Source organism: Callorhinus ursinus, unplaced genomic scaffold, assembly GCF_003265705.2.
Source record: "Callorhinus ursinus isolate GAN/ISIS: 27379988/994484 unplaced genomic scaffold, GSC_fseal_2.0 scaffold32, whole genome shotgun sequence".
Classification (NCBI taxonomy): Eukaryota; Metazoa; Chordata; class Mammalia; order Carnivora; family Otariidae; genus Callorhinus; species Callorhinus ursinus.
The window spans coordinates 748,463-756,131 of record NW_027397094.1 but is presented as its reverse complement, the minus strand read 5'-3'; the positions used below and the strand labels follow the sequence as shown (position 1 = coordinate 756,131).

General features: G+C 43.6%; 1 long non-coding RNA gene across 3 annotated transcripts in view; it reads right to left on the bottom strand.

Moving 5' to 3' along the window:
• Positions 1–735: 735 nt before the first annotated feature.
• LOC141370319 (uncharacterized) overlaps positions 736–7,669 on the bottom strand; it is a 22,543-nt gene continuing 15,609 nt past the window's right edge. For all 3 annotated transcript variants that reach the window (XR_012374240.1, XR_012374239.1, XR_012374241.1), the window contains exons 3-5: positions 4,793–4,867; positions 1,788–1,841; positions 736–851 (exon numbers count right to left, since the gene is read on the bottom strand). This is a non-coding gene — a long non-coding RNA (uncharacterized lncRNA). The remainder of the gene's footprint in view (positions 852–1,787; positions 1,842–4,792; positions 4,868–7,669) is intronic.

Sequence of the window (7,669 nt, the reverse complement as noted above, 5' to 3'; positions counted from 1 at the left end):
GGGAAAGGTTTGTTAGTGGAGAAAGGAAGAGTCGGTAGAGTGAGATACAGAAAGTGAGCACTGTGGTTCAGCAGCTCCTTCACTCCCGGAATCCCAGGAATTCAATTAAAATTCAAGTGTGGTTGTTGAGGGTGAGGACACGCTTTACTAATGTGCTTCCAGAAAATGACTATTTCTGATGCACCTAATGTATTCAGTGAAGGAAAACCCTAAGTTAGAAGGGATGGTCTTGTTTGTCAATTTATAATGATTACCCCCTCCATCTGCTTGGGTAGAACATATATGCTATTACTTGGTAAGCAGGGAGGTCTTCGAAAATAAACATTTTGTAAGTCAATTACTAGAACAATTGCAGTCAATGAGTCATTAGGAATTCGTACAGGACAGCACAGTCATTTTCCTGAGAAATTGCTAAGAAGAAAATTAATTGTATATATATACCAACATGTAATGAAATAAACAAGCTATATTATAAGACAAAATCATTTGTAATAATAAAAACTTATTACAAAATATCTGCCTCATGAACTTGAGCTCTGACTTAACACATTATTTCTGGTGGTCATTAAAAGCACAAATGTAGATCGAGCAAAATTAGCTTATCGTTACTGATTTTTGCCAATAAATTCGATGCTAGAAGCCTGATTCCTGCTCAGTTATAAATTATATTTTTTTTATAATTAACTCATTTGGAAAGGGAAACAAGGCTATAAAGGGACTGATCCAAATAGATGACAGCATTATTGTGATTTATTACCACTTATTAGAAAACTTTGTTGATTGAAAACTTTTTGTGTGAGATTACTTCCCACAGAACAGATCTCTCTCTCCCTCCTTCTCTGTCTCTGTCTCTGTCAAGAGGAAATAGAGGGAAAGAAAAGCTATAAGTTCATTGTTATGCAATTTTGCCGCTAACATTCCTTAACAGTGAGGAATTAGTTCTGGGAGAGCCACTGAGTTCCCCCCCGCTGATAACACAGGGCAGGTTTGGGTCAGTGAATAAATGGGATGCATTGCTTATTGGCTGGCATTCTACTCTAAGGAGATTTCCTTTTCCCCGTATTTGCGTATTATTTCTTTGACAATGAGCACATGGACTCTCGGGCTCCTCTCTTCAGCATGTTGCCCTGTGACATCGTCACCTTTGGTTCTGTTGCTCAAATTGTGCTCGATTTGGCCAAGGTGAGCCGTTTCAGAACAGCTTCTCTCTGCCTTTCTGTATGGTCCCATCATATTTTTGAGCAGGATATTCCAGGTTCACCTTGCACCGTCCACGTTCATCTCTCCAAGGAGACTTGCATCATCCAGTGGAGGGTGGTCTTTGGACACTAAGAGCCAGGAGCTCACTGTGTTTCTTACTCCTCAAGTAGGAAACTGGAAGGACCACAGCTGCTCAGCACATCCTCCCTGAGCCGGCAGTGTCTCCTGGCCTCCTGCCTTCTTCCTCTGTCACTCTGACCAACCAATGATTCATGCAACAACCAGAAGGATCTTTATAAAAGTGTCTCAGGTCACTCATTACGTTCTTATGCACTTGAGGTTCTCGATTTCGTACTTTAAATTCAAAAAGGAAAGGAAAGAAGGAAGAAGGAAAGGAAAGAAGGACGGAGGGAGGGAGAGACGGAGGGAGGGAGAGACAGAGGGAGGGAAGGCACCCCGCCTGTCACCATCAACGGGGCCACTCTGAAGGCCTTGAGGAAACCAGCTTCAAATAACAATAGAAAGCATAACAAGGATAATGATAAAAAGCCACACAGCAGTCTAAAGACGGCAAGCTGATTGCTTACCATTAATCAGACATCCAGCATCTAAATTAACAGTGAAAGAGTACTTTTCTTAGGCTGTAAAGAAAACACAAGGTATTTTATAAATGCACAGAATTGGGATTAAATTTTGAGAACTTACCATCGTTTCCAAATGCCAGACCTTTACTGAGACACCCCAGCCTTCAGAGACTCCCAGCTCCCCCCTGGCACCCCACTTCCTCACGCACCCCAGCTCCCGCCCCCTCTAGCAGGCCAAACAAGAAGACTGCATATCAAAAGAAAAGAAGTTCAAAGTTTGACTATGACAAAAGCTTGAACATTTTATTTACTGACTGGAGAATCTTATTCACAAGTGACCAGAATTTAACGGACCAGAGGAAGAAATAGCCCAACAGAGAAAATTTTAAAAGTCTCTAGGAGATAAAAATAAATTGCTTTGTAAGTATATCCCTTGATGTGTCATGCTCCTGCAAAGATGCAGTTATATGCACTCCGAAGGAGTATTAGCTATTTTTATCATCTCTTCACCACGTTAGCACCTTGCTCATGGGCTGATCCAGTCACTTGTTCGAATATTTATTTATTTATTTATTTATTTTAATATTTTATTTATTTATTTATTTGAGGTGGGGGGAGAAAGAGAGAGAAACAGCATGAGAGGGGAAAGGGCCAGAGGGAGAAGCAGGCTCCCCACTGAGCTGGGAGCACGATGCAGGACTCGATCCCAGGACTCCGGGATCATGACCTGAGCCGAAGGCAGTCGCTTAACCAACTGAGCCACCCAGGCGCGCCTTTTCGAATATTTATTGAGCAACCTATCTGCCAGTCTGTTTCAACCCTGGGGATACACAGGTGGCAATAATATCGCCCCTGTCCTCAAAATCCACAGAAGTGCAATGGATTAGTTCACAAGAGAAATAAGCACAACGCAAGCATCAAGTCCTTCATGCAGGGTGACATCCCCCAGGTGCCACTGGCCAGAGAGGAAAAAGGGGAGCCCCAGCCTGAGAGAGCCCACTGAGCTCATCATGGAATCATTTTTTTCAGCTTCATACTATTAAGCTTACTAAGTTGTCTCTACCTTATAAAAGTATTTGAGTCCAGAGGAAGCACTGCAGGCCAGGAAAGATCCCATAAGCAACCCAGCAGTGCTTCCAACTCTTAGGGGTCTGGGAAACTCTGGAAGAGAAGACACAGCACTGCTGGGAGACTGTCCAGGGGCATTGATTCAGCCGGACCTCGTCTCTTCCTGAACCCTACAATCCCTCCCACCCACTCCCCCGTTGTCTCAGACACCACATGGGTCAACGTTTTCCTTCATGCCTCCTAAGTTTCTCTCCCATTAACACGAAAATATTCTTGGAGAGGAAGGAGAGTATTTCCTCGGGACGAGCTTTAACAGAGAAATAGAGGAAAGTGCCTGAGTTTCCTGGGTACCAAGGGGACTAACAGGGTGTCACTAAGTCTGGTAGGAAACAGGGAGGAGATCCAGAACAGGGGCTGAACACAGATTCCCCTGTCTCATTATTTTGCCCTGTTCACTTTTTTCTTTCTTTACTGCTTTGAAATTGCCCCAAGAATGACAATCTGTACCCTTCCCTAGACATTTCTAAATTCCCAAGCCTCCCATCAAGAAAAAAAAAGTCTTAAGATCTAAGAAGTTCTTCTAACGATCTTAGTTCTTCTGTGGAGATCAATTCCTGGGAGGTCAAAACAAAACATTTCACAGATACTGCCAATCGAAGTAAACACAATGCATGTTGGCCCCTTCTGCTGAGAAGTCTGTCCCGTGGTACGTCAGGGAGCATCAGGGTACAACGCATGTTACATCACCCGCACACTTTGGGAGCAATTATATCTGGTCCTGTGGACCCCTGGGCTTTGGGAAGAGGCCAGAAGTTCTCCTTCTACATCATAGAGGTCTCCAGGGCCAGGGAATTTGCAGCAATCCTCCTAGATGCATATCAAAGAAGCTAGCATCCAAAGCCCCTTCCACAGGCAAACAAAGCATGAACGCATTCATTTACTGGATGGAGATCTTAACTAGAGAGTCAAGACAAGGAGTGAAAGAAAAGTTTTAAAGAATGGGAGGGAGAGGCATGGATTTTAAAGACGATATGATTATCTATGCAGAAAGACCAAGAGATTGTGCAGACAATTAGAAATGAAAAGAGAGATTTGCAAGTCTTCTGGGCCCTAAATCAATAGCATTTCTATAAACATACTAAATACATCATTAAAAATAGAAAAGATGAAAAAAGGAAGGGAAAGGGCATGGTACCTAGAAATAAATTTAGTGAAAGATTTGCCAGATACTTATGGAGAAAAGTGTAAACCACCACTGAGAGACATAAAAGAAAATCTCCACCAATGGAGAGAGATGTACGTGCTCACGTCTGATGAGACTCACTAGCTTAGAGACGTGACTCAGCCCCAAATGAGCCTACTAGGTCAATGCAACTCCTGCTGTGATCTCAACACAACCTTTTATGGAATTAGACAACGCATCTAAAATTCATGTGTTAGCAAAGAGCCGATGATAGACACAAAAACATCGCTGAAGAGGTTGGGTTTCCTGCCTCCCACGCAGGAGGACTTACTGAGAAGTAATGATAATGTTAACAGTATGAAAACTGCCAAATAGAACGAAAGCATAAAATATAGGACGAATAAACAAATGTGTGCATGTTTTACAACTTGGTGTATCGGTGACACTGTAAATCAGTGGGGAAGAAACTGATGGAAGAAGTGCCTTGGGAACTGTTTGTGTGGAAGATGAGGCTAGTTTTCAAGTATCGCCGAGTCCTCTCTGTCCAGGGAGACTGAAGGCTACTTCCCAGTGGCCTCGCGGTCCACCAGGCCAGTGAGTAGCAGGGCGGCTGCTGAAAGGAGCAAGCTGAGAGCTGCTGGCCCCCTTCCCTGCAGCATGGATGAAGGAGGCTTCATGTCCCAGACCGCAGAGCAAACGCTCCTCAGGCTCCCAGTGACTCGTGGGACAGGGCCTGCCCGTGACACTGGATACTTACCGTGATCAAGACGTAAACTTGCCTTGTCATTGCCATTGGGGAGGTCATCTGTTACCACTGCACAACTAGCCCATCCTGAGAGATACAATAATTCACATTAAAAAACCCTTACCCCCATATCACTATGTATATATATATATATATATATATATATATATATATATATCAGTATATAAAAAATAGTTCTAAGTGGATTCAAGTTCTAAATATAGAAAAGCAACACTTCAAATAAAAAAGATAAACCAGAATGCCTTCATGACCTCAGAGCATAGAAAGATTTGTTAAATAAGACATACAAAAAAAAAAAAAAAAAGAGGAAAGGAAGAAATGTATAAATTAGGAAACATCAATATTAAACCCTTCCAGTTTGGGTTCTTGGACCCAAATACAATGTGTGTGCGTGCGCTCCATGCTTTCCCATCCACTACCAATCAATTCTCAGGAGACCACAGGGTGTCCAAAAATTCAGCTCAGTTCTGTCACCTGTCCCCCTGGAGGCAGCCTCGGCTTCCACAGGTGAGGATCCCTCTGCCCCTTCACTTCAGACGCCTGCCGCACACCTGGGCTCTTACTTGTGCATCTGACCAACCGGCTATAGATCAGAGGTTCTCGTGATCCCCTCCCTGTGTTTGATTAACTTGCTAGAGCAACTCACAGAACTCAGGGAGAAAATTCACTTCCTATAAATCACAGTTATCACTACATCTCTACAACAAAACATATGATAAATTAAGGACACACACACATATATTTTCCCTTTATTTAATTAATAAGAAAAAACAGTCCAGTAAAAATATTTGATCTAGGATACGAACAAGGAAGACAGAGAAGATAAAATACAGATCAATATAAAACATACTCGTTAATAGGGAAATGCAAATTAAGCCAGTAATGAAATACTGTTCCATATTCATCAGATTGGCAAAAATTAAGACGTCTGACCCTTTTAAAGGCTGGAGGAAAATTGGAGGCAATCTTTGCTATCGACCGAATGTTTATACACCCCCTGCACCCCTTGCAAAAATATTCATATGTCAAAATGTTATTCCCAGTGTGATGTATTTGGAGGTGGCGAGGTGGGGGTTTGGGAGGTTATCGGATCATGAAGGTGGAGCCTCATGAATGGGATCTGTGTCCTTATAAAAGAGACTGGAGTGCTCCCCCCGCCCCTTCTGCCGTATGAAGACAGGAGAATTCAGCCACCTATGAACCCAGAAGAAGCAGGCCCTCACCAGACAGCAGGTCTGTTGGTGCCTCCGGAACTCTGAGAAATAAATGTCTGCAGTTTACAAGCCACTTGGTCTACGGCAAGAGTGTTACAGCAGCCTGAACAGACTAAGACACCCATTAACAACTGGATAGCAATCGTTATAACCACTTCAGAATGCGGTATTGAAATATTTAACACTTAAAACAATGCAAACACTTATTTAAAGATTATACTCCTAGATCTACACCCTACAGACACTCCCCATTTGCCCAGAGACGTGTACAAGAAATACCCACTACAGCCTTATTTGTAACAAAGGAAAACAGGGGATACCTTGTGGTTCTTTGGACTCTCCTCTCTCATGCCATCGTCCGGTCCATCCACAAATGCGGGCAGTTCTACCTTCAAAGCCAGTCATGTTATCACCAGCCCCGCCCCCCTCACTGCCAGACCAGTGCCCACTGACTGCCCGCTAAATGTCCCCAGTAGCCCTGTCCCCTCCACGGGCTCTTCTGCTCTTGGCAATCATCAGCCTCCTTTAGAACACGTGGTCCTATAACCTTGCCCTATGCTCCAAACCCTCCAGCAACTTCCCAGACACCGAGAGTGAGTTCCGGAGTCCCACCTGTCGCCTGGGCTGGGGGAATGGCACCTCCAGTGTCTCACACACAGCTCCTCCTCATCCATATATATCTGCACAAAATATCCACAACAGCCCTGAAATTCTCAGAAAGGCCTTTTCATAAAAATCCCACATAAAATGGCCACGTGAGCACATAACCATCACCTAACACATTACCCATCTGTTGGTTTCTTTTCTGTATGAACCCCCCACCCCAGACTGTGGGCCTCATGTGTGCATGGACAGTGCATGGTTCACTGGCTAGTATATACCCAGGTTCCAAGTAGTAGCTGGGACTTAACAGTGCTTGATCACTATTTGTTTAATGAATGGATAAGTGTTAATGTCAGTGCCTACGGATCTATGCAGAGTCTTAATGAAGAATGAAGGGCACCCTCCCCAACAGAGCACTTCTATTGACTTGTTCTTTATGGCTTAGAATTAGAGTTCTAAGCAACCTCAGGGACAAGCACGTTCACCTTGGCTTAGCCCAAGGTGGTCAGCTACTAGTTCCCCCAGACCAGGGCAGGACCGAGGCACGTCTGAGAGGAAGAAAATGAAAGGCCTGAAGCAAAACCAGGGAGAAACGATAAACCACCTTCCCAGTGGGGGCCTGGGGGCTGTGAGGGGGGAGAGTTACAAGTGTTTCCAAAGAAAAAATAATAATGCAAAAGAGATACCGAGCCCAGGACCTGAGGTAGAGTTTGGAAAGTAGGAAAACGAATATACCCATCAGCCAGCATGTCAGTTAATGGGAAGACAGGCATCTGATGCTCAGCAGGAGTTGGTGGGAGGTACCGAAGCTCTCCTACCACAAAACCCCCTGTGTACAAGGGAGTTCTCTGCCTCTGGCTTAAGGCTTTAAAACATGAAGGCACATTCTGCCTTTGAGAAAAAGAAATCACATATCCAGTTTATGCACTCCCATTTCTTTTGATTCAATATCTTTTCATTTTATTTACCATGATTTTTATCATTTTTAGTATGCAAGCTAGTGATTTTCTTTTTCTTTCTTTCTTTTTTCTTTTTCTTTCTTTCTTTCTTT